Source organism: Typopeltis vanoorti, chromosome 2 (genome assembly GCF_054136105.1).
Source record: "Typopeltis vanoorti isolate ZY-2024b chromosome 2, IOZ_Tvanoo_1.0, whole genome shotgun sequence".
Taxonomy (NCBI): domain Eukaryota; kingdom Metazoa; phylum Arthropoda; class Arachnida; order Uropygi; family Thelyphonidae; genus Typopeltis; species Typopeltis vanoorti.
Window position 1 is genome coordinate 176,006,876 of NC_143550.1, and position 27,669 is coordinate 176,034,544.

General features: G+C 35.2%; 1 protein-coding gene across 5 annotated transcripts in view; it reads left to right on the forward strand.

Moving 5' to 3' along the window:
• The window catches only part of LOC150109686 (uncharacterized), a 576,277-nt gene that overhangs the window by 113,661 nt on the left and 434,947 nt on the right, over nt 1–27,669 (forward strand). The gene's annotated exons all lie outside the window — the stretch shown is intronic.

Below are 27,669 nucleotides of genomic sequence, written 5' to 3' on the forward strand. Positions count from 1 at the left end.
TACTTCAGAAATAGCTGCCTTCTTTGGCTATCCAGATGTTAGCATGCCTATTACACCTATGCTCTATGCAGAAATAGTCTTGCTTCTAGTAGTAGCTTAATATATATTTGTTTGGTATTTGTAAGACAACTGGTAAATCTCATATGATTGTAAAGCTTAAGTAGGAAGAAAGTAAGTAAGTAATGTTCTAACATTAGTCTCTGGTTGCCATATATGGTTAGAACTCATTTAAAAGTTTATTGGGATAAATATAGCACATATGGATGTCAAGAAAATTGAAAGTATTCAGAAAATATTTGCTAATTGCTTGGAGGGATTATATCATGATTGTTATGAGGATTGGTTAACTTTAATAAGAGACAGAGGAGGCTAACTGAGGTTTATAATTAGATCAGGAAATATATAGATATTAGGGCGAATATTCAAGGTGTGGTGCTCGTCCACCGAATAGCAATATCACTGATATTATATTTTTGCATTTATTTTCATTAAAGACCCCCTGTAATTGTTTTCAGACTTCGTGTGATTCCTAAAAGTAAACACAACATACTAATGCTTCATGAAGAGGACACTTTTTGATGTGTAAACATTGTATCACATTCATGTTAATAGTCTGAGTGTGTGTCAAAATACGAACACCTTTGACCTCTTTGAACAGAACTTTGGTGCAGTGGGTTGAATTCTTAGCATTCTAGTAGTTTTAAACCGCTCATAAGGTGAGGCTGAGTGAGCTCTGAGACAATAGCACCTTGAGGCTATCACTGATTGGTTATTGTGTCAACCAATCCAATTGAATGTTTTCATGAGTTGATGTTTTTGTTTTCTGAGTTTCTTCTGTTTTGCGTGCATGAAATGTGAACTGACATGGTAGACAAGTTTTTATTGTATAATTTTCGATAAATTTATAACTTTTTAGCCCATATTTACTATGGGAAGCAGTGTTGTAGTTGGAGGTAAGCCTCTTCCTCCTCTTCCAAATTTTACATCTTTGAGTAATTCAAATATAGCATTCTCCTTCATCATTGGTTTCTAATATACAGTATCTTAAAACATACACATTATCCCCCACTCTATACAGATTTGGTGATAACTTTGAATACTTGATCAATTAATTGATCAAGTATTCAAAGTTATCCTACAGTTAATTGCATTAGACCAATTAAGATGAGCACTGATGTGCTATACACCCTTAAAACTTTCATACATCAATAAAAATGCAATCATAAGGTCAAACTGATATGAATTTTTTAGCGCTGGTTGCATAAGCCACGACAGCACACCCAACTGAAATGGGCACGTGATGCCACTGATAGATATATAAATAAATATATTCCTTGAGAAACATATAAAATAGTTTTGTTAATACAACTGGGTGACATGCTTATTTCACAAGAATATGATAATTTTATTGCTTCAAATATTTTGACCAGAAAGTAACTGGTCATCATCATTAGTGTATCAACATAATCACAAGGGGAAGCTAGAACAAAGAATGTTAATCCTAAATCCTATTTGCAGAGCTGAGCCATGTGGCAGATGCCACCTGGTGGGTGGATACAATAAAATAAGATTACAATTAAGACCGTTTAAAATTAAGTTTTTTGAAATAAAATTTTAATTAGATAATGATAGCATTATATTAAAATCAAATGTTAAAAACATTTAAAAATTAAATTTTAAAAAAATAATTAAAATGGGGCAACATACTATTTCTTCTCATTTATGAAAATTGCTCTGTCAAATCTTGGCAATAGATATAGTCATTATGATCTAAATTTTAGGTGGTGTAGAAGTGCTTCAGCACTCTCTTTAAATAACCGTACAAACCTAAACCTGCACCGATGTAAAAAAGGGAGTATTGGACCATAGGATATCGTAGTCATTGTCCATGCCATGCTGAGCAAGGCTAGAATTTTCAGGTTTTTTGTTGTTAATATGAGATTCTGGCCTTACTCAGCATAGCATGGACAATGACTACGATATCCTATGGTCCAATACTCCCTTTTTTCATCGGTGCAGGTTTAAGTTTATACGGTTATTCTCTCTCTCTCCTTGTTTGTCCATAGTATAAGTGGGGGCACTCACGTTGAACTTGGTAAACAACAAGGAGCGAGAGGGGGGAGCTGTTTATCTTTAATGAACGGTAACCAAGAGGAGATTTTGTTGATGGGGGGAAAAATAAGAACTAAATTATATCTTTTGGATCTTAGCAATCATCTCATAGATGCCTGCAATATATGGGATAGAGAATTGCTGTACAGGTTCAGGGTTTTTGGTGATGGGCTTATAAGAGTCCAAGATGCATTTAAACTTCCTTGAGGTGAAAAAACCCACATTGATTTGATCTCAGACCTTTTCCTCTTTTTATTGAGAATTATTAGAAAATTAGAGTGTACAGAAAACGATCGTACTAACAGTTATTTACATGATAAATCTCATCATTATAAATACAAAAACAAGGAATGATATCAGCATTAGGAGTCCAAATACACCTTCTCATTAATGATAATGAAGAAATAGCCAAAGATTTCTGACCACATTCCAGAAGAATTGCTGTGACGAAAGACTTGTTACCAGAATGTTATTCCATCCATAAACGCTCTCTTACAACCTACTTGGTGAAAGTTTTCAAGAAGTATAAAATCTGAAAATTTGAACCAAATTCACACCTCTAACCAGACTATGGCCGCTGTTTCATCCAGTTAAACAGAAATACAACACACTAAGGCACTCTTGTTTGTTGCATTTGGTGTGACTAAATTTTTCCATATTAGACACAGAAAATCCTTAGAACAATAGATATAGAACATAGAATGCCACATCAAAAAGCAAATTAGCAGTAGATTATCACATAAGATAATCCGCTGCTAATCTAACTGTCCACTTTTAACTAACTTCTGCAAATTCAAACTGTAAATCTACAAAATATGCAAGACTCGTATTAAAGAGAGAGATGCATTAAAGGTCTTTCATCTGTTATCAGAAAATTGAAAGAAAGACATTAGAATCCATAGAAACAGTGTTCAGCCCCAAGCATCCTGAATTGTAACTACAACTTATCAGAATGTTATACAATTTGACTTTGTCATAAACATGACCATGCACATGTGCTCAACAATTCCAAATCCAGATTCCATCAAAAGAATGACATTAACTATTCCTGTTAAGACAAGTTTGAATAATTAATGATTTTTTTACCTTCTGATTTAATTAGTCATTTTATTATCATCATTATTATTATTATTAACAGCTATCATACCTGTTCTTGAAATCATTCATGCTACTTTTCCACACAACATTCATCAGCAATCCATTCCAATCACCCACCATTCTATGAGAGAAAAATCTAACCCTAACCCCCCCTTCTTGACAGCATTCATTGTCATTATCCTTGGAAGTTGAGAATAAATTATAAAATGAAATAAGAAATCAAAAATGACATTTACTGAAATTCTGTAAATCATATCACCATATCATGTCAATCATATCACTTCCCTTTCTTCTGTTTGCTGCTGTCTGTGGTCTGTAAATTCTCAATCGTCATAATCAGTATCCCACAATCCCGATATCATTTTTAATACTCTCCTTTGCACTCTCTCTCTCTCCACTGTATCAGAATTGCAATGGAAACCAGGAGACAGACCTGCACACAATAGTTCAAATGAGGTCTTATCAGTGCCTTGTAAAGAGGCAAAATGACTTCCTTATCTTTACATGTTCAAGTTTGTTTCAGCATTGCAATTATCCTCTGAGTTGTATTTGCAATCTTTGCTATATGGCCCTTGAACTTCAACTTCTTATCTACTAATATTCCAAGATCCCTAGCCTGATCAGTTTCTTCTAGCATAATCCCACCATAATAACACCTTACATTTATTAATATTAAACTGACAGTCATTTTCCTGTGTACACAATTACAGCCTCTTCAAATCATCAAATCATTCTGCAAGTACTGCATATCAGGAGCACTCCAGATTACTGTACCAATCGTTGCATTATTTCCAGATAGATGTGTGTTGCATATCAAATCCTTCCCAGTGTCATTATTGTACAGATTGAATAGCAGTAGACGAAGGACTGATCCTTGAGGTGCACCACTGGTTACCTTGAATCTTGCAAATTCACATTTCCCATATACTACATTTTGATATGTTAGTCAGCCATCCTCTTATCCATGCCAATAGTTTATAATCCGACCCCATATTCTCCAGTTTATGCAATCGTCCAAAAGCCTTAGTAAATTCCAAAAGTGTGTCCATTTTCCCCATCTAACTCAGTGATAACATTATTACAGAATGTGCACATGTTGTTAAAATATGACCTTTTGTTAGTAAATTCATGCTGTCAACCCATTTCTGAATGCAAGACCTAACTGACTTTCACAAAACAAAATCTTTACCACCACTGCCGAGATACTGATCGGTCAGTAGTTGGATACATCATTGCACCAACCTTTTGCAAATGGATTTCCATACATTCTTTCTACTTATGTGGAACTTCCATGTTGTGATACTCAAATTATATATCCTTGTCAAAGGAATAGCCATTTATAGCTATTCCATGCTGATATCTCATCAGTTCCTATTGCAGAATTCTTATTCAAAATGTGCAACAGTACTAGCACTTCCTCCTCATGCACATGAGTTTTCTCATACAGTGAAGAGGTATCAGCGAGTTCAGTGTTGCATATACCAGGTTGATAGCTTTTAGCAAAATGGCTACTCTTTAGTTGAACAATCACTTCTGCATCTGTCTCCCACAACATACTGTCTGCATTCAGTAGAGTTATTCTCTCAAATTCATTCTTTCTTTTACTTTCAGCATAAAGCTAGAATTTTTATTTTTTTTTGGGGGGGGGGGGGTCTTTAAATCACAGAGCCAGTGTCTTTTCATACTCAGACATAGCTTGCCATACAACACTTGTGACTCTTCTGGCATGCTGCTTATCATTATCATAACTGATCATCCTTGTGCACAAGGTATTCCTTCTACATCATCTTTTTCTTGCTTAATTAGATTACACATCCATTTCACTTTTCCTCCTCGATTTATTCTTTGAATTCTAGGGAGACATTCTGATATCTCATCATTTAAGTATTCTAAACACTTTCCATGCATGAAACTAAGTAATATACATATCATACTTAGCCTGTCCAAGAGGGTAAAAATCTAAACAGCTTCAAATTGGATTATCATAATTTATGATAATCAAATTTATCATGAATTCATTGTTTTTGTTAGCACACTGATACAACATGACAGTGAGAGGCAAATCATTGTGCAGTACTGCACGGAAGACAAATTAGACGACATGGATTTCTCAAAAATGGTATGGTACTGTGGATGTAATATGTATGCATGTGAAGATGTAGATATTTACGAGGGTGGACTGAAAAGTTCTTAGCCTAACAATGAAAAACCGAATTTATAATTTCAAAATTACTTTTATTTTTCAACGAAATCTCCCTTAAGACTAATACATTTATTCCATCAATGCTACAGCACCATTATCATGTCCCTGTAGTGATTCTTATTAAGATTTGCAAAATACCCCACTACAGCTGCAGTCCCCCTCTTGATTAGAAGAAAAATGCTGACCACCGAGAAAGAGTTTTAGTTTTGGGAAGAGATATCAGTCAGAGGGAGCTAAATCTGGGAAATAGGGTGGATGTTCCAACAATTCATAGTGCAGATCCCTTAATTTTCCCATTGCCAAAACACCTTTGTGGGCAGGTGCATTGTCCTGATGAAAGATGATTTTTTTCTTCTGCAAACCGGGTCTTTCCTCACGAATTTTTTCGTCTAGCCTGGTTAAAAGATTGGAATAATATTTTCTGGTTATTGTTTGACCTTTTTCAAGATAATTAATAAACAAAATGCCTTTAACATCCCAAAACACCAATACCATGACCTTTCCTGCTGATGGAACAGACTTTGTCTTTGGCGCTGAACAACTGGCTTCTGTCCACTGTTTTGACTGCTGTTTGGATTCTGGTGAGTAATTGTGAATCTAAGTCTCATCCATAGTAATAAATTGATGCACAAAATCAGTTTTATTTTGTTAAAACACTCCAATCACTGTTGAGAGATTTTCATGCGAGTGCGTTTTTGATCTGCTATGAGCAAATGCAGCACCCATCTTGCACAAAGCTTTTTCATTTGCAATTCTTCATGCAAAATATATCCTACATGTTCTTTTGAAATGCCTATAGTCTCAGCAATTTTACACTCTTTGACTCACCGGTCATCCAGTACCATATCGTGTACTTGATCAAGATTTCTGGTGTTGTTACACTTTTTGGACGTTCTTCACGTGGATCATCTTCAAGGTATGTATGGCTGGTATGGCCACGTTTAAACGCGGCAGCTCATTCCTTAATTGTCGAAAACAAATGTGAAGGATGTCCATAAACTTTTATGAACTTCAAATGAATTTCATTTGGCATTAAACTTTCTTCTACAAAGAATTTTATAACTGCACGATACTCAGTTTTATCCGTTTCAAGGGATACAGACAACACTTTTGCTTTAGACAGCTGTATAAAACAAACTACTTGATAGAATGACTAGCAATTTCATATGGATGCTTATGACAGATGTACCAACTTAGAAAAAAAAATCGTGCTGATAGTGTTATCTATAATCGAGGCCGACAACTTTTCAGACCACTCCTCATATGTTCTATTGATGATAAAGCAAGTGATAATTTATATGACATTAAAAAACAGAGTGAAATGAATCATAAAGTAGGAAATAATGACGTTGATAAACATAGGGCAGTTAGGTGGTGAGCAGGATTATTGGCGAACAAGCATGTGTGACTGTTGATAAAATAGCAAGAGTGAATGATAGTGAAAAAAGGATGCAAGATTTGAAAGATGAGTTGGTGAAGACGAGGCAACTGATGAGACAGTTGCTGAGTGAAAGGAAGAGAATTGTAGATATGGATGGAAGAATGAAGAAGATGAAACCAAATGATGTCAGTATGAAAATGGTAATGAAAGATCTGTGAGTGCCATTTTATGGATTTGATTATTAGAAGTCTGATAAATGAGAGGGTGCACAAAATTTGTTTTCCCTGGAGAAATAGTGATTGAGGCATTGGATATGAGAACTAAGTGAGCAAAGGAGTTGGTAGTGTTAGTAGGAACAAATGACTTCACTGGAAACAAGATCTAAGATGTTGGTATCAAGAGGTTGTTGAGAAGGATAAAAGATAAAGTGTGATAGGAAAGGTAGTCAGTGTGTTGCTCAAGTGTGAGATGAGGCAGAGAGCATAAATTAATATGAATGATATTTTAGTAGAAATGTGTGAAACAAATGGACTGCAGTTTGTTAATGTGTGGAATGAGTTTGAAAGAAGAATTGAACTGTATAAGAGGGATGGACTGCATTTTGAATGGTTTTGGTTATAAGTCATTTGGAGAGACTACTGCTAGAAGGGAGAGTAATGAGTGTAGAGGATTTTTTTATTTATTTTTTAATATATATAATCTCATCCACATACGAAAGACCACAAGACCTATAGGCACTGGTGCCGTGTGTGGACAAGAGGAATAGAATCAAGGAGGAGTCTGTTCACATTTTGCTTGAACCACTGAAGGTTGTATTCTTTGGGGAAGGTAGAGTGGGGGAGATTGTTCACCAAAGTTTGGTGAGTTTCAAGATGGATTAAAAGGGTGTTGGTTAGCAGTTTTTTAATTTTTAATTGATTTAAATTTTTTAAATTTTTAATTGATGAGGCGACTCAGCCTCATCAATTAAAAATTCCACAGAATTTCATGCAAAAATAAGACATTCACCTGTTGGAAACTGATGTGCTAATTAGCTTCGACATTGTCTCCCTCTTCACCAATACTCCATAAGGAAACGATAGACTTGCTAACTCAAAAATTTCCATCCAATATTATCGAATTATTCAAATTAGTTATTACTTCTGGATACTTCAATTAGAAAGAGAAAATTTACAAGCAAGAGGAAGGAACAGCAATGGGGTCACCCTTATTTCCAAACTTTAGCTAACCTTTTTTTAGAACACCTTGAAGAAAAAATTTTCACGTTTAATGCTAAACCAAAAATCTGGCTACAATACGTTGATGACGTCGTTGCTGTCTGGGATCATTCTAAATAAGAACTACACTTGTTTCTAGAAAAAATCAACTTTCTTCATCTTTGCATAAAATTCACGCTAGAAAAAGAATCTCCTTCCTGGATGTATGCATCCAAAGAAAAAGAAGATGGTTCCATCTCCACTTTTTTCAGGAACACTGCATTCACAATTCTTCATCCATCTCAAAAATTTGGCATCATTCAATCATTAGTAACCAGAGCATGCAGATTCTGCTCCTCCGAAGAATCTTTAACCCTCTTATGCATAAGGGCCTTGGGCACAAATTTAGCAAAATTAATGAATTCATGGTAATACTGTAAGATTAAATGGTACTGTATCATCATTATAATTTTTTATATATGAATATAAAAATTCACGCATAAAAGGGTTAAACAAGAATTGGAAATAATCAAAAATACAGCCATGCAAAATAGATACAATCCAAGAACAGCTCAAAAATCATCAGTCCACACATCAACCTTGACAAGAACAAACCTGTAGGATTCCCATACCTTATGTCAAAGGCATCTCCGAACATATTTAAAAAATTATGAGGAAATATAAGTTGGCTGCTGCCTACAAACCAATGAACCAAATCTACAATTGGTTACCTTCTTCTAAAGACAAACTCTCACCTCTGCTACCTATTGTGTATTGAGGTCCCATGCTCCTGTAAATTATCCTACTATGGACAGCGAGGTAGATCCATTAGCAAATGCATTTCAGAACATCAAACTGCAGAAATCTGGCCTTGCACAACATGGAATTGAAAACCATAACCATAGGATCCATTGGAAGAAGACCAAACTTCTACATAGATCTTCATATTTACATGAACATTTATATAAAGAAAGTGCTGAAGCCCTACATCATAGACCTAATTTGAACTGTAATGATGTTCTTACTATCTCCGAAGTCTGGGAAATTGTCATCCTAAATTGTGTTAAATAAAATTTTATATATGTTATATCTCATTTTGATGTAATGTTTTTTTTTTCCCCAGACATATTTTAATTTAATTCTTTAACACGCTACTGCACGCATAGAGGGATTCCATTGTAAGCATGTGCCTCTAATTGTTTGAATTAACTGTACTGACAATGTTCTATGATTCTTAGGACGAAATATTTACTTATTAAAAAATCTTATTACTGTGGTTACGTGTGTATGTTTAGTCATGAAAATTCTAATTACTTTACTCAACACTTAGGCTAGTCATGGCAATATCCTATCAGTACACAGGTTCGTAATTTTTTTCTAGATAGTGCATTGGCAATAAGTAGATCAGCGTGTTGTTAACAAGTTGTTTATTTTAACCAAGAAAGTAAGTACATATGGGCCAACTAATTAGTTATGGCTATCATTCCTAGCCTACCTAAATCGTGATTATGACACACCATTATATATCATACACTACTATTCATTACAATACTATACAGTATTATACATAACTAAGATAAAATACTTATTTCATACCTTCTCACAATTGTACATATCCTTAACACAAGAATTTCAGTATATTGACAACCTGGCTGGCTGAGTGGTTAGCGTATCTGCTCTCCAGCCAAAAGGCTATGGGTTCAAATCCCTCCATGGGCATGGATGTTTGCGATTGTCTTTGGAAATACTAGTAGTGGTGGTGGTCAACGGTATATGACATTGGTGTGGTTGTGGTCAGTTGATGGATTGAGTGGCGGTGACAGAGTTGTAGAGCAGTTGCCCTCTCTCGATGAGTCCTTGGACTCCCTGGGTGGAGATCTAATAATAATAATAATTTTGCCAGCCTGGTTGGCCGAGTGGTTAGCGTATCCGCTCTCCAGCCAAAAGGCTGGGAGTTCGAATCCAAGTATGGGCATGAATGTTTGTGATTGTCTGTGAAAAATACTAATAGTGGTGGTCAGCGGTAGATGGTGATGGTGTAGATAATGAAGGTATTTGGTTGGTGGAGTGGTCGAGATGGAGAGGAGGTGCTCTTCCTCGATGAGTCTTTGGACTCCCTGGAGGTGTTACGTAATAATAATAATAATTTTTGCCAGCCTGGTTGGCCGAGTGGTCAGCATATCCGCTCTCCAGCCAAAGTGGGGTTAAATTCCACCGTGGGCATGGTTGTTTGTGATTGTCTGTGAAAATAATAGTGGTGAAGATGGGCGGTAGATGCCATTGATGTAGATGATGATGGTAGTTGCGGTTCGTTGTAGTTGGTGGATTGAGTGTGGAGACGGAGTTGTAGAGTAGGTGCCCTCCTTCGATGAGTCTTTGGACTCCCTAGAGGGATTACGTAATAATAATAATTACAGCTACTCACATATCTTCCTTTACAAACAGTCCATTATTTAAGCAAATAATGGTTCTGTTAAGACATCTCATAACATTGTCTTGATTAGGATGCTTCTTGTTCTTGCTTGAATGTCGCGGCAAATCCTTTCATCTTTAATGGCGACTTGATTTGAATAACGGGTGACATCTTTCCATTTCCTTCTGTAGTCGATGACTGGATAATTTTCTTTCGAATAAATTCCTGGGGAGACGTGGACTTTACTTTTAAAACCTTTCCATCAGTTTCCAGTTACAGGAGTTGATGGTCGCAGAGAACCATGTCTACTTCGGAACTCTGGGGAAATTCCAGGGGGTGGGGGGTATTCCAGTGAACCTCGATGAACTCGAGTGAACCCCTGGAGGGCAAGTGAATGTCATTTCCTACACACTAGGTCACTTAAATATCCTTTCTGTTCTTTGTCTTTTTCTCCACAAATTTTCACGCCTATCCTCAAGCACCGACATCACTTTCACGCTCTTTTTTCCAAGGTCTTTGTTCTCTGTTTTTTCAACCTTCACAAGTCTTTGCGACTTTTTCCTTCAGTGTATTTCTTTTGTTCTCTATTAATCTGGGTAACTTGTCTGCTGACTCATTTTCAAAGAATAATCCTTCCCCTTTGTTTTGAACATAATAGTTTTACAGGTAATATTAAATTATACATATTATACATTTATATTTTACATCACTTTACATTATAATTTATGTAATATTCTGATGTGAGACCTCTGTAAAATCAAGCCCAGTAAGTTATGGAATAACTTGTCATGTGAAATTTTACAATACAACATCTTATAAGTGGTATCAGTGAAACTTATCAATTCATTAATGAGCTATTATGTTTGTATATGGATGCAGGCAGTATCAGAAGCAAGGGAAATGAAATGGTTGCACTGATTGAGTTTGTTTGCCCAAAAATTTGTTGGAATAAGTGAGACATGGTTGGATGAATATGCATTCAGTACGTTTCATTTGTTCCCTATTAATCTGGGTAACTTGTCTGCTGATTCATTTTCAAAGAATAATCCTCCCCCTTTTGAACATTTATATTTTACATCACTTTACATTATAATTTATGTAATATTCTGATTTGAGACCTCTGTAAAATCAAGCCCAGTAAGTTATGGAATAACTTGTCATGCGAAATTTTACAATACAACATCTTATAAGTGGTATCAGTGAAACTTATCAATTCATGAATGAGCTATTATGTTTGTATATGAATGCAGGCAGTATCAGAAGCAAGGGAAATGAAATGGTTGCATTGATTGAGTTTGTTTGCCCAAAATTTTGTTGGAATAAGTGAGACATGGTTGGATGAGTATAGTATCCTGGCAGGAATATTGATGGAAGTGTATGATGTATTTTGTGAATTTTGTGAAGATAGAAAGGTTAAGAAGGGAGGTGGAATGATATTGATGATAGAAAGAGTTATGTCCATACGAGGTAGAGGGAAATAATGGTAATGGCTTTGAGGCAGTATGGTGTGAGATAGAGGTGAATAGAATGAAATACGTTGTTGGATGTGGCTATAGACCTGGTAATATGGAGGGTAGTGACCAAAAAAATGTATAAGCAAATTAGCCAAGCAAATAGGAAAAAGGTTATAATTATCGATGATTTTAGTTACATCAATATAGATTGGGATGACGAGATAACAACTGGAAGTAAAGAAAATGGGTTTCTTGAGTTTTTGAGGGACAACTACCTCAGGCAGTATGTAACAAAGGGCACATGAGGATTGAAGGTCTTGGATTTGATCATCTCATCTGTTGGTGTTATTATAAATGGGTGTGAAATCCTCCATTTGGTGAGAGTGACCATTAAGTGATTACCTAGTTGCCTGCCATGTGAGGACTTCCGTGAGTAAAGGGTATATGTGAAACTACAAGACTGGTAATTATGAAAAGCTCAGGAGACAGCTTGGAGCTATAGCTTGGAATGAGGAGTTGTGTGGAAAGGAGATTAATGCTGCTTGTGTGATATTCAAGAACTGTCTTGTAGAAGCAACATGTATACCAAAATGTCAGAAGGTTAAATAAGGTAGGTGCGAAATGGATGAATGAAGATATTAAGCATATGATACAGAAGAAAAAGGCATTATGGAGGCAGCATAAGAGGAGTGGTAACAATCAATTTCATAAGGAATACAAAGAACAGGCAAGGAGGGTACCTTGGTTGGTAAGGGTAGCAAAAGTTCAGTATGAGCACAGCAGTTAGCTAATGAAGCCGAAAGTAGAGTTTGAGAGCAATGGATGACGAGAAAGAGAGACTGACTGTGAGTGAGCAAGAGGTATATGGGGAATTAGGCAAACTTGATATTAATAGGCTGTGTGACTTGTATATCACCGCATGTTTTGTAGAAATGTGCGAAGAAGTTGACATCTGCCTTGACATATTTCTTTGGTATGGGTCTTGCATTAGGTCACATCATATAGGAACAGAATTCAACCATCAAATTATATGCCAGTTTATGTGTTAGGCAGGTGTTGTGGTTAAACTATTGGAAAGACTGGTGAGAATCAGGATCCAGAATTGGGTTGACAACAGTGGCATTATTTTTGATGGACACCACATGTTTTTCTGAAGGCAGGTCATGTAATTTGCTTACTTATTATAATAAGGTGACAGCAGCATTGGGCGTGGGAGATGTAAGGTCATCTTAAGGCATGGGTACACTGGGCAGTTGCCCAGGGCCCCATGCTGCCATTTTGTTCTTTAGTGATCCCTTGGCAGAGTGTATAAATTACTAGACCTCTTACTGAAACACTGAGCTAAGAAAGAAAGTTTCTTAGAAGAAAGAAAGAAAAAGAACAAAATTTCTATTCTTGGGGGCTTGCTTGAAAAAAAAAAAGCCCAAGAATAGAAATCTGATCTTGCCTGTAGAACTAAGTATTGTGAAACTGGAAGCAAAATCCTTATTATGAGAAATAAGGCATGGCTGTGTTTTGGTAGCATTCAGGTTTGAGTTATCCTCATTCCAGTGGCTATTGTCAGGTCATTGTTTAAGATACTGGCCTTAAAAGAACTTGAAATATGCATCATTTGAGCACTAAGGGTTGACAAATGAAGAAAAGGAATAGTGCTGTTATCAGCAAAACTATCATTAGAATTTAATGTTAGTGAAAGGATGTCATCAATGTATAGAAGGAAGAACTTGAGTGAGAATATAAAGCTCTGATGTACTCTACTGTGACAAGTATTGAGCAACTTGAGATATGATTTATTTTCAAAGAGTTGAATGCAGAACATATGATGGTGAGTTGGTAAACAGATCTTGAATGACCTGTAAAATCTTACTGTGCCTTTGTAAACGAATGCTGTTATCCTCTTTATTTTTTCTCTATACCTTCTATATTATATATCTTTATATGCCATTATTCTAATTTAGCGTGTGCACTTTCTCTCTTTGAATCTTTCTTGCTTATATTATTACGTACTATGTTTATCTTCCCTTCGCACTTCGAGTCTTATGCCTGAGATACTAGAAAATTTATTTAATTTAGACTGCGCTACTAATATCATTTAATTAGCGTAAAACTCAATAATACTGCTGGCAGATTTCTCTTTCTAACACAAATTCCTTCGATAAAACTTTACACAAACAGTCGTGGTCTATTCTTTGACTTAACTTGACGCTTCGGCTATTATCACTTAGTTTCCTGCTCACAAGTGTGATTTATTTTGGAACAGTGCAGTTGTAAAAATAAACAAACAGGCAGCACTTTTTTAACAAAAAGAACAAAACAATTTATTTACATTGCTATGAAATATACACGAATTTAGACATTAGGGAGATTGCTTTCTCTATCCATTTATAAAATCTTTAGCATAAATTATAACCTATTTCATCATCATCATCATACGTATCAAGGATTTAGGCCTAGTATGGTCTGTTCCGGCCTTAGAAGTCATCGTTTAAGAGGACGTCCTGGTTTTCTTTTTCCTAATGGCTTGTACTTTAAGGCTTGTTTTGGTAATCTTTCTGTTTTCATTCTTTGAACGTGTTCCATCCATTTATGTTAATATTTTTTAATTTTTTCAATTACTGGTTCTTGGTTTAATTCTTTCATAATATCTTTGTTTCTTTTGTGATAAAATAGGGTATACTTTGCAGTTTTTCTCATAAACTTCATTTCTGCTATTGTTAATCTTTGTTTGTCTTTTTGTTTTATTGTCCAAGTTAAAGTAAATATAACCTATTTACTTTAACTAATTAACTTCTTTAACTCACAATCTTATTTACTCTCCACTTACAAATTCAACTTATTAAACTTCTAGTTTACTTGCAAAGAGGTTAGTTAACTCTCTGTTAAGTTATCTTTACAAAATTTATATCAACTTCCAATATGCCAATCGATTCTCTTAATGACATTTCTTACTACTATTGAAACAATCTATTAAAAGTCCATCTGCAACCTACTATGAGAGGGAATATACAAAAGGTTTTAACTTACAAAAGACTCAGCATCGCATATTCAGTCAAAAGTCTTTCACTACAGTCTTATGACATTTCTTTCATTCTCAGATCTTGAGCTTCCTCAGGAATGAGGAAGCTCAAGATCTGAGCTTGAGCTTCCCTTGTTAAAAAACAAGGCAATGTTTTGCCTTGTTTTTTAACACTCTGAAATATTCTTATTAAAGGAGTATATACAGTTAACTTCCAAAGGGTTATTTACAAAAAATATTTAGTACAAAATATACAGAGACAAACAAGTTATTTTTACAACATGGGACTTGATCCCTGTAAAAAATCGATGTAAAGCACTTTGACATTTTTAAGCTACATCGAATTTTTACAGACCCAATTTAGTGTCCTGAAAATGCCATAAACAACCACTTGAGTTTCACCAAACCTTTCCATTGCCTGTGTCCAAAAGGTAGAGTTGGCTAAAGGAACTACCATGGAGCAAGGGTAGTGGAATCCATATTAGGAATCACTAATTAATTGTGGTGGGCCTCCAGGTAGTGAAGACAATTTGTAAGTTGTTAGTGATAGTCTCCATTGTTTTTGAGCAGATTGAGATATGGGCAGTGGTGTATAATAGTTTAATGGTAGACTTTATCATCCTTTTTTAAAGTAGCCTATAGCATATTAGGTGGTACACACATTTACTTCCATGCCATCACCATATTGAGTATAATTTGGGTAAGATCATTTGGACCAGAAGACTTGTGGCTGTCCAAGTTATTGATGTTAGAGCATAAAATAATAGCAGTTGCACCCATTTTCCTTAATGGCAGACCAGAAACCTTAACTTCCATTTGAGTAGGATGCAAGTTTTTTATGCATTGTATAATGATCCAAAGTCACCTGCAATGTTTTTTGTTGATTTGATCTTCCCTGAAGTGCTTAGCAGGATCCGTTTTTGGTTACAATCTTCAATTCATGTAGAAAGAAGTCTAATTCAATTATTATAATACTATGTTTTCAAGCGCAGGCATGGTGAACTCGAAGCAACCTTACCTTTTTCTTTGTATTCAGCAGCTTTGCTTAAAATTGCTCGTATGGTTGATTCACCCATTTTTGTGTTCTTGTCCCATCTTTGCTCTGGACTCACCTTGTTCATTTTTCTTTATTAATTCAAGTTTTTTCTTCCAATGAGATTACTTTTCGAATCATCCTCACACGTCTACCTTTTTGCTCACTAATTCTTTTACTCATGATGAAAGTTTGGGAAAATACTTTAAAATAAATATGAAACAATTTGCAAAGGAGGCATGAGATACGATCATCAAAATACTATGTAATTAGCAGACAATATAAATTTTGGCAGTAAATTTGGAACATAGTGTACATGGAAATAGCATAGTATGCCTTTCTAAAATGTTTTAAATCAGTAACTAAATTATTTCATCCTGGTGAGTGATTTTTTAAAATAGCTAGCCATAAAAAATCTATAAATGGAAAATTTTTAAAATCTGTTAACATTTATTTTTAAGATATACATCTTAGTATATAGGTGCACTAATCGAATTTGGGTATAGAAAAAAATGACGCATTAATTGAGGGATTGCTGTATACACAATTAAATAAAAAAAAATAGTTAGAAAATATTAGCTGATTTAAAAAGTACTGTCTCCCACAAAGGGAATAGATGTAGACCATTGGATCTGTTTAACTTAGGAGAGTGAGGTAAAGTTTCGCATGTTTCTTTATAAAGTCGTTCCATGAGGAACTGACTTTTGTGAAGGACTCTAGTCTTGTTCGAATGAACTCTATGTGTAGTGTTGATAGCATGTTTTGCAAGTACAGACTGTTCAGGCTCAGGGTATTGAATATAAGACTTATGTTCTTCTAGCCGAACAAAAATAGATCTTCCTGTTTGTCCGAAATAAGATAACCCACAAGAGCAAGGAATAGGTAGACACCTGGATAATTGAGATGTGGAAGCTTGTCCTTTGGAGAAGTGAGAAAGGTGGAGATTTTTCTGATGGGGCAAAAGGCAACAACACTACACCCTCTGTCCAAAAAGAAACCAAACTTTGATAGAAAATAAAACGAGGGCAATTATAATTATTCAAATAATTTATTTCAATCAATATACTCTTCCTCAGCTTCGATACAGCATTTGACATGGTCAATTAATTCGTTAAATGAGTTTTTTATATTAGTTTTTGGGATACTGTTGAGGGTCGTGGTTACTGCTGCTTGAACATTTTCAATGGTGTTGTATCGCTTTCCTTTCATCGGCAAATGAAGTCGGGGGAAAGAGAAAGAAGTCACAGGACGTTAAATCAGGTGTATACGGCGAGTGATCCAACATACAAACTTCGTTTATACCCAAAAACTGTCTCACAATGTTCAAATGATGAGATGGTGCATTATCATGCCACGATATTCATGCCATACGTGACAAATTCTCGCTATCTGTCGCTTCAAAACTTCGAGATAAAACTCACCATTGACCGTTTGGCCAGGTGGAATGAATTCATGCCCTTGGAATGTAGAAACAAATCAGCATTGTCTTTACTTTTGACTTCTCCAAGCGACTTGTTTCTTCTGGTGGTCTCCACTCAGGCTCTTGTTTCAGGCTCATACTCAAAACACGAGTTTCGTCACCAGTAACGATCGTTTAAAGGAAGTTTGAATTCTTATGAGCGGTTTTAATGAAGCCCTTGCAGTGTTCAATTTGGTACATTTTTTGGTCGTCGGTCAACTTCTGGGGAACAAATCGTGAATTCAATTTACGAAGGCCCATACTCTGTCAATATGTTGTGCACAGTTGATTTTGGAATCCTCAATTCATCTTCAATTAATCTCATGTATGATTTTGGGTTTTCTTTGATGAAATCACTCACTTTTTGGATGTTAACTTCGCTCAGTCCAGTTTTTGGACAGCCCGGCTTTTCGTCGTCCCCAAACATCTCACAACCACTTTGAAGTTGCTTTAAACCATATGTTTTTTTGAAGCATGTGATGCGTTTCAGTAAAACTTTTGCCAAGTTTAACACAAGTTAGTCACAGCTCTGTTTGAAATTCGTTTTCCAACCGTTCGTCAAACATGCTGTCACTCTTAGCACTATAGGTCGGTTTCTAATGAAACAAATGTCATAAACAGTTGACACAACACTAACGAAGGTTGTTTCGACAACAAAAAGATACAACTGGTGGCACCACTAGTTTCTTCTATTTTCGAAAAGTTCGGTTTCTTTTTGGACTGAGGGTGTATTTAGTGGTTTTAAAACTTTCACTATGTGTTCACTAATGCCTTGCACATAAGGGATAGGAATATGAGTTTACCTCTTCTGTATTTGAAGAGGTAGAGATACCAAAATTGCTCAAAGCTCTCATGATGAAAGAATTCTTATAACCATAGATAAAAAAGTGGAAATAATATGTTGTAATTCTTTCTGCACTAGTTCATCTGTAGAACATAAGGACTGGTCCTGATGAACCGGTGTTTTAATTCTTTTATCAAAAGTGCTTTTAGCAGTTTTGGTATATCTACCTCTTCAAATACAGAAGAAATATCTCGCATTCCTATCCCTTATGTGCAAGGCATTAGTGAATGCTTAGCAAAAGTTTCAAAACCACTAAATATTTTTGTTCTCTTTTGCCCCATCAGAAAAACTCCACCTTTCTCACTTTTACAAAGGACAAGCTTCCGCATCTCAGTTATTCAAGTGTCTATCAGATTCCTTTTTCTTATGGGTTATCTTATTTCAGATAAACAGGAAGATCTGTTTTTATTTGGCTAGAAGAACACAAGTCTTATTTTCAATAACTTCAGCCTGAACAGTCTGGGCTTGTGAAGCATGCTATCAACACTACACACAGAATTCATTGGAACAAGAATTCTGTGTGTAGTGTTGATAGCATGCTTCACAAAAGTCAGTTCCTCATGGAACGGCTGTATAAAGAAACGTGTAAAACTTTACTTCACTACCCTAACTTAACAGATCTGATGCCTCTGTCTATCCCTTTATGGGAGATAGTACTTTTTTAATCAGCTACTCTCTCGTAACTTTATTTTTTTTATTTAATTGTGTGTGTGTGTGTGTGTGTGTGTGTGTGTGTGTGTGTGTGTGTGTGTGTGTGTGTGTGTGTGTGTGTGTGTGTGTGTGCGTGCGTGCGTGCGTGCGTGCGTGCGTGTGGACCTCTGCATTGTTCGAAAATCTGCATATAACTTTTGTCTCCCTAAAAACTTAACTACTAATGGCCTACTGTTGACCAGAAGCCTTGCCAATAATATAAACAGCCGATTAATACATATTTTGTATAGTATGTATGTATATGTTATATGCCATATTCTTACAATAAAGTAAGCTAGAGAGCAGAAAATGTTATTTAAGGAAATCATAAGGCATTGAAAATGCATTTTCAGAAATGTACTGTATTTATCTAGTTTGTCGTCTGTCAGAGGCAGACTGGGTCTAAAAATATTGTTTGCCAGGAAATAAAGGGGGCCCACCCACACAAGGCTGTCATTTAATTTTTATAAGATATAAATAAAATTTTCAAAAAATACATAAGTGGAAAAAAGTACAATTAAAATTTTTGCATAATAAATGTATATTTTTTAGTAATTACAGTGTAGATCATATATTGTGCATATTACTGTCAGTATACAGTAGATACTAAATGTAAATACAGATTGTTCTAATTGAATTTTTAAATTATTATTTTTTTAATTTTAAATAAATGGGGGATATTTTTAAATAGTTTGCTTGTACTGAACATTCGTGGCGATATTCCTGAAATTAAAACTTAATTAAAAAATAGTCCAAGTTGGGAAAAATGAACATTTACAATTATGCCTCAAGAACACATCAATTGAAATATGTTTATAAATGCATCTATTATTAACAATTTCAACAATCACAGTAATTTAAACTGTAGAGTAAATAAAAGGTATCATTAGTTGAAAGTTTTTCACTTGGTTATACTATAAATTAAAGATACCAAGAAATTATATACTTGGTTTAATCCTTTATCCAGGTTTAAGCAAAGTTTGCACCTGAAGTATCTTCAGGACTGGGGCAACTTGTGGCAAAGGTGATATGACTTCACATCAATTGCCTTAGTATCCCATAATGCAAAGTACATCTCCTTGCGGACATGTATAATGCTATGCATTATGGGAAGGGTCGCTACCCAGACCGGTTTGGTATCACCTCACTTCTGGATCTGGCTCCCACTGATAAGACCTCAATAAAGGTCGAAACCGGTCTGGGTAGTGACCCTTCCCATAATGCATCGCATTATAAATTATTATTATTGTTGTTCTTAAGACCTCTAGGGAGTCAGAGATTCATTAAGGGAGGCCACATACTACACACACCAGCTATCGTACTTATTCTTGAATTCATTCACACTGCTTGCACTCACAACATCCAATGGCAATCCATTCCAATCACGCACCACCACCTGAGAGAAAAATCTAGCCCGTCCTGAAGGAGATGTGCTTTGCATTATAGGATACTAAGGCAAATGATGTGAAGTCATATCACCTTTGCAATGAGTTGCCCCAGTACTGAAGATACATCAGGTGCAAACTTTGTTTGCTTACTATTATTATTATTATTATTATTATTATTATTATTATTACGGGTAACTCCAGGGAGTCGTTAGACTCATCGAGGGAGGCCCCAAATCATATTCATCACAACTATTCGATATTCATACAGTATCTATCATACCTCACCTTAAACTCATTCACTGTCACAGCATCCACCACAGACTCTGGCAACCCATTCCACTCATTCACCACTCTAAACGTAAAGAACCCAGCTCTAACACCTTTACTAACCACACTTTTGCCCAGTTTCCATGCATGTCCCCTAGTCCTCCCACAACCAGCCCTGTTCTAAAATATATCTTCTGAATTAATTTTATAGAAACCCTTCAGTAATTTGAATGTCTCAATCATATCTCCCCTCCTCTGCCTATCAACCAATTTTTGCAACTCACAAATCCTCAACCTGTTCTCATAAGGTTCATTCCACTTCTGTTCATTACACTTGGATAATGGATTAAATGAAGTATATAATTTCTTGGTATATTTAATTTAAAAGGTATTATTATTTATTGAACTTGCATTATGCATATATATTATTATTTGAGACTGCAGCTTAAATATATTTACTATCTAGTATTTTATACAATGAAAGAAAGTACATTATATTTAAATGAATGGGCATAAGGCCACAGTATATAAAAAAAATTGAATACATACCTTTTATAAAACACACAAAACAGGTGAAGAGTTGACAAAGCATGCTCAAACTGAGGCCGACGCAATGAAAAATATTTGCTGTTTTTGCAATGTATGCAATAGCTCGATACAAAGTTGACTCTGGCTGCACTTCATGATCCAAGGCTGGCATTCCCGGCTAGGCTTCATTGCGCAGTCTCAATATCAAAGATCTGAGCCTATATAAAGTATGCACCAGCCTCACATAACCCGAATCAGGATTATTTTTTTAGTTATTTATTATATTCTTAAATATAAAGTATCCTCGAAAAATGATTTCATTAAAATTTTTTTTATTAAAATAGTAATACAACGTAAATTTTAGTTGCATACAGTAATAATATTGGAACTGCTATTATATTTTCAAGCTACTAAAAGGTCATTAATATTTTTAACATATTGTTTGTTTAAGGGGGCCTACTTGTCATCGGGCTAGCTGACACCCTGGCCAGTCTGCCACTGTCGTCTGTTTACAAGATGAATCGTATCTCTGTCAGTTCAGTATTGTCTTATATGATACAAAACATTAGATGTTATATGTATTACTAACACTAGACAATAAGAATGAAAAGATGATGAGACAAAGAAATTCATATTTATTTACTAGTATAATGATTTATGCATTGTTAACAAAGCAGCAGCAGTCTGATTGCTTTATGGTAGTCCAGTGTAATCAATATGATTGCTTCACAGTAGCCTAGCCTATACACTAATGAATGAATCGTTATAAAAATTTTATTTTATGCTGATTAATTTTCCAAATTAATAACAGTTAATTTTATGCAGTTATGATTTAACACTGCATCTTTGTTTGTCTGTATGTCATTTCTCTCAACTGTAAATGACCCTGTTTGGTCTGGAGGTGTTTGAGTGCATAAGTTTTGATAAATTTTAACTTATTATAATAGATTTGTTTATACTTTATGGTAGGAAATGATAAAATAGACTAGTATCCACCTATATTTTATGCATTCATAACATACCTTAACTTTTTCTTAATTTTTTCAATATTTCTAGGCTAAACGGTTCTGTGAGTTTTTTCAAATTGTCACAAATCTCCAAAAATTTTCCAATATATTTATTCATAAAAACTGCATATAATTGGATCTGTGCTATTCAAATCCACATTCTTCAAGGGTCAACTATATATATATATTTTTTTAATTATTTTATTTTATTATTTTTAATTTTTTTTAATAAGTTATGAAATTTAATGACCTTTTTTAGTTATCTTATATTAGCTACTTAGGTGGCACCTTTTGGAATTGTCAGTTATTGTTCGATTAGCATTTTACATGTACTGAAGATGCTTTTGATACTTAGACGAAAATTATACTAATAAAATAATATTTTATGCGAGTTTATTCCGGTATTATAATTTATTGAAATTTGTACTTTCGTTGCAGAGAAGTTGAGATTAGTAAGAAATAGGATTAGGTTTTGGTGTATTCAAGTTGTGCTGTATGATCAATGTCTGATTAATGCCGTATGTCATTAATTGAAAGTTTATTTTCCACTTGGTTAGACTATAATAAATTTAGTTTAATCCTTTATCCAAGTGTAAGCAAACAAAGTTTGCATCTGAAAAGATGCAAACTTTGCATCTTTTCAGGAGTGAGGCAACTCGTAGTAAAGGTGGACCAAGCTCTCATCACTCCTTGTCATGGTATCTCCCATAATGCAAAGCACATCTCCTTGTGGACATGTATAATGCTATGCATTAAGGGATGGGTCCCTACCTAGACCTGTTTCTCTGTTTAAGTGCGGGGTAACCTCTCCAAAAACTCGTGAGATCACCCAATAATGAGTGACCCGCAGAATCAAAATTCAGAAACTCAGCATTGTTCCCATCAATAACAGACTCACCCTGCCACTGACAAGAACGCTGAGAACCGGTTGGCTCTACACTGAGCAGATTTGCTCATCTGAGGGGTAACAGCAACAGCTGTGCCTCACAGTTAACTTCAGAGGCTACAGTATTGCCATTCATTATCCGCCCCCCCCCCTACGCACGCACGCACGCCCTGGGTGACAGCAACAGCCGAGCCTCAGTTAAAACCATAGGCTACAGCATTGCCATTCATCACACAAGCTTCCAACTAGTTTCGACCTTTATTGAGGTCTCGTCTGTGGGAGCCAGACCCAGAAGTGGTGATACTAAGGCAGAAGCAATGGAGAGCTCATATTTACCTATACAAGTTGCCAAAAGGTGTACCACCTTATTATTAAATTACTCTGGATTTAGAAAAAGATGTCTGAAGTTTATTTTCCACTCCTTGGTTAGACTATAATAAATTTAGTTTAATCCTTTATCCAAGTGTAAGCAAACAAAGTTTGCGCCTGAAGTATCTTCAGGACCAAGCTCTCATCACTCCTTGTCTCAGTATCTCCCATAATACAAAGCACATCTCCATGCAGACATTTATAATGCTATGCATTAAGGGAAGGGCCACTACCCAGACCAGTGTCGACCTTTATTAAGGTCTCGTCAGTGGGAGCCAGGCCCAGAAGTTTGCGACTGAAGTATCTTCAAGCACAAACTTTGTTTGCTTAGACTTGGATAAAGGATTAAAATAAATTTATTATAGTCTAACCAAGTGGAAAATACACTATTTATCATCTTTCTCTAAATCCACAGTAATTTAATAATAAGGTGGTACACCTTTTGGCAACTCGTATAGGTAAATATGACCTAACCATTGCTTCTGCCATGTAAGAAATGACATGTAAGAAAGTTTTAAAGCGAATAAAAGTTGAGCAGCTCTCAGATTGACTAAAATACACCAAGATTATTGAAGAAAAAATGAAAGAGTTTGAGAATAGGAACCAAACTTTGGAGATTCAGTGGCAAGCCTTGAAGAAAACCCTGATTGATTCAGCCAGAGAGGCATGTGGTGAGGTTGTCTGCAAGGATAGAAAAATCAGAACTCCATGGTGGACACAGGAAGTTAAAGAGGCAGTGAAGGAAAAGAAGAAAGTATATCAAAAGTTCCTGGCAAATAAGTCAGCTTGTGCTCTTAGAGAATACGAGACATATGTAAGAAAGCTAAACAATGCTAAACAAAAGTCATGGGAGGAATTTGGCAAGAACATAGAAATAATATCCAGAAGGCAGTAAAATATTCTGGACGTTGAAGAAGCTTAGAAATGGAGGAAAGAGTGCTGTAAAAGGAGTTAGAGATGATAAAGGTTACATGAAAACAGGAGAAAAAGATGGAGTAATTACTTCGAAAAATTGCTAAATGAAACAAGCAGTGAAAGCACAGTGGTAAAAAAACACTCAACAGGCATACAGTCAGGAATACATATCCATACTTGAAGTAGAAAAAGCCATCAAAGGCTTGAAATGTGGAAAGGCAGCAGGAGTAGATGATATTCGCCCAGAAATGCTGAAATATGGTGGTATAAAAGTCTTACAGTGGCTGCACTGCATCGTTCAGAATGCCTTTAGAGAGGGGCAAATTCTCGATGATTGGAGTAGAGCTCTCATAGTACCCATATATAAAAAGGGAAATAAAACTGAATGTGAGAATTACAGAGATATTTCCCTACTGATTGTTCCTGGTAAGATTTATACTTAACAGTATACTTGAGAAACAGTTGAGAAGAATTGCAGAAGAAAAACTTGGTTAAGAACAAGCTGGATTCAGGCCAAATAGAGGCTGTCAGGATCAGATCTTCACCTTTACGACAAATAGTGGAGAAATCATGGGAATATAACAAAAATCTGTATTTAAGTTTTGTCGATCTGGAAAAGGCATATGACAAGGTGCCAAGAGAGAAGCTATTCAATACGCTACAGTTATTTGTTGTCAATCGGTCATTATATCAAGCAATACTTAGTTTGTATTTGAGTTGTAAGTCAGCAGTTATCTGATATGGATCATATTATGAAATTGGAAATGTTGGTGTCAGTTCTTTGCTTTATTCGGACGATGTTATACTTCTAAATAAATACGCTACAAGTTTGCAAGATTCCCTGACTAAATTGAATAACTGTTGTAATAGATATAGTATGAAGGTCAGCAATAAAAAGACAAAGACAATGAAAATAGGCAGAATCGTTTAAAATGTCAACTGCATTGTGAAAGGAGAACCTGTGGAACAAGTAAAACATTTCAGCTACTTAGGCACGATTTTTAGTGAAGATGGTAAATTAAATATGGAAATAGACAAGAGAATCAACAAAACTGGTATGGTAGGAAGTCAGTTGAATAAATTCATATGGAATAAGAGAGAAATTAGTCAGAACACTAAATTAGCTGTATACAAAACAGTGTTCAAACCAGTTTTAACTTTATGGATCTGAGAGCTGTGTCAGAAGTAAAACACTTGACCAAAGACTAGAGACCGCAGATATGAGAGTCTTGAGAAAGATTAGAGGTGTGAACCAGATGGAATCAATGGTAATATCATATTAAAAACAAGGATATTAGGAAAGAACTTGACACTGTCAGTATCCAGGAATGCGTTAGCAGAGCTACTCTCAGGTGCTATGGTCACTTGAACAGAATGGGCGAGGAAAGATTAGCAAAACAAGTGTTCTCTGCCAAGATGACAGGAAAATGACCCAGAGGAAGACCAAGATATAGGTGGATTGATATGGTACAATGTGCCTTAGACGATAGAAATATAATATCTGATAATGTTGGAGTCTTGACAAGTAACAGACTGATTTGGAAGAAAATTGAAGATAGGAAGTTAGTAATGATGTAAATTTTTCATATAGTACTATCATATCCTTTACACCCCATACATGGCAGGAATTTAATGATGATATATATATATATATATATATATATCGAAAATAAGATAGTCAAATCTAAAGAAATCTCCCTTACCATTCATCTCATAGTTGGAAGGGGACCAATTGTTTGATGTTGGTGGCACGCTCTCCCTCGATGAGTCTTTGGACTCCCTGGCGGTGTCAAATAATAATAATAAACAGCCTTACCTACAATCTTTCTGATGCACACATTGCCACTGTCGAATACTGGCGCTCTTGTGACAACTCTCACATGTAGTCAACTTTAATTGGAATTCCAGCACCCATTCCTGTTTTAAAGTGTACTTCGGTCTTTTCTATTAGTTCTGTTGATGTAATTTTATTATATCTCTGTTATTTTACATAATTCTTTGTCTCTGATACCTGAAGAAGTTGAATTTTGTTCAACGAAACTAGTATCTCAGCATTAAACTTTATTCTTTTTATTTTCGGTATTATAGTCATTCAAACTAATTTTTTCATAACATTTTCTACCGATTAAATATGTACACCAATATACATATATATATATATATATATAGTAGATCTTATGGGGGTGGGAAGCATAGATGCTTAATTCTTATTTTCAAACCATTAATGTGCAGTTTTAAATTGTGAAACAAGAATATTTAAAAATATATGGGGCTTTAAAATTCTTAATCTGAAATCAGCATTTCACATGCATGCATCTCACCTCCAGTATTAATCTAAAACATGTCATTCATCATATCCCACTTTCTCTTTCTGATTGAAGTATTTAATTTAAAAAAGAGTACATTGTATCAAGTATCATACTTTGGTTGTGTTATATTGATTGAGAACATGAGCCATTTCACGTCTCCATTGAATTTCGTATATAGTGAGATATACAGCATTTTGGCGAGTTCTAAATAACATTGTGTTTCTTTTGTGGCATGTATGTTGTTTTCCTTTCTGCAACTTTCATATACAGTAGGACCCATGTATCCACAGTCAATCCTGGTCTGAAGATATTAACATACGAAAGGTCTGCTTACGAAACTTTCTTAGTCTCTACAAACATTCGGCTTTGAAATAATGTTGGATCTAATATCCACTTTGCTTTATGTAATTTTACATCGCCAGAATGAAGCCGTATGGCTCTTTCTTTTAGTAATAGACAGTTCAGCTGATCGCAGCGATTGTCCAACACCACGGCAACTCGTTGCAAAGGTGAAGAAAGCTACACACATCTGAGGTTGCTAAGATTCCATTCACATTTAGATAACTTTATTACAGTATGTTGTTATAATTGTTCTGTTTTATTATTAGTTATTGTTGTTAATCTCTTACTGTGCGTAATTTATAAATAAATTAAACTTTGTCAAAGGTATTTATATATAGGGTTCGCTACTATCCGTGGAAGACGATGGAACCAAACCCAGCGGATATGGGGGTCCTACTGTATTTAGTAACTTATGTATTGGACTGAAATAAGAGTTTGTCTTGTGATTTTTAATATCTGTTGTGTTTGGTCTTTTTTACATATGAAAGAGTAATTGCAAATTGCTACTTTCTTGATGATATAATTTCAGCATTTTCTGTCTTAGATTGTAACTGCTTTGCAATGTCTGCTCTGTGCAACTTGTTTTTTGACATCACTGGAGGGGAAGTGATGCAATGTATTACATGTTTTTATTACTTTTTTTTTTTTTTTCATTTTTTACTGATGGCATTGGCATTGGCATTAAATCTTCTTTACTTGAGAACACCATCCCGTTCACTGACCATCAACACAAATATGTAATTTACAGATTTTTAAAAT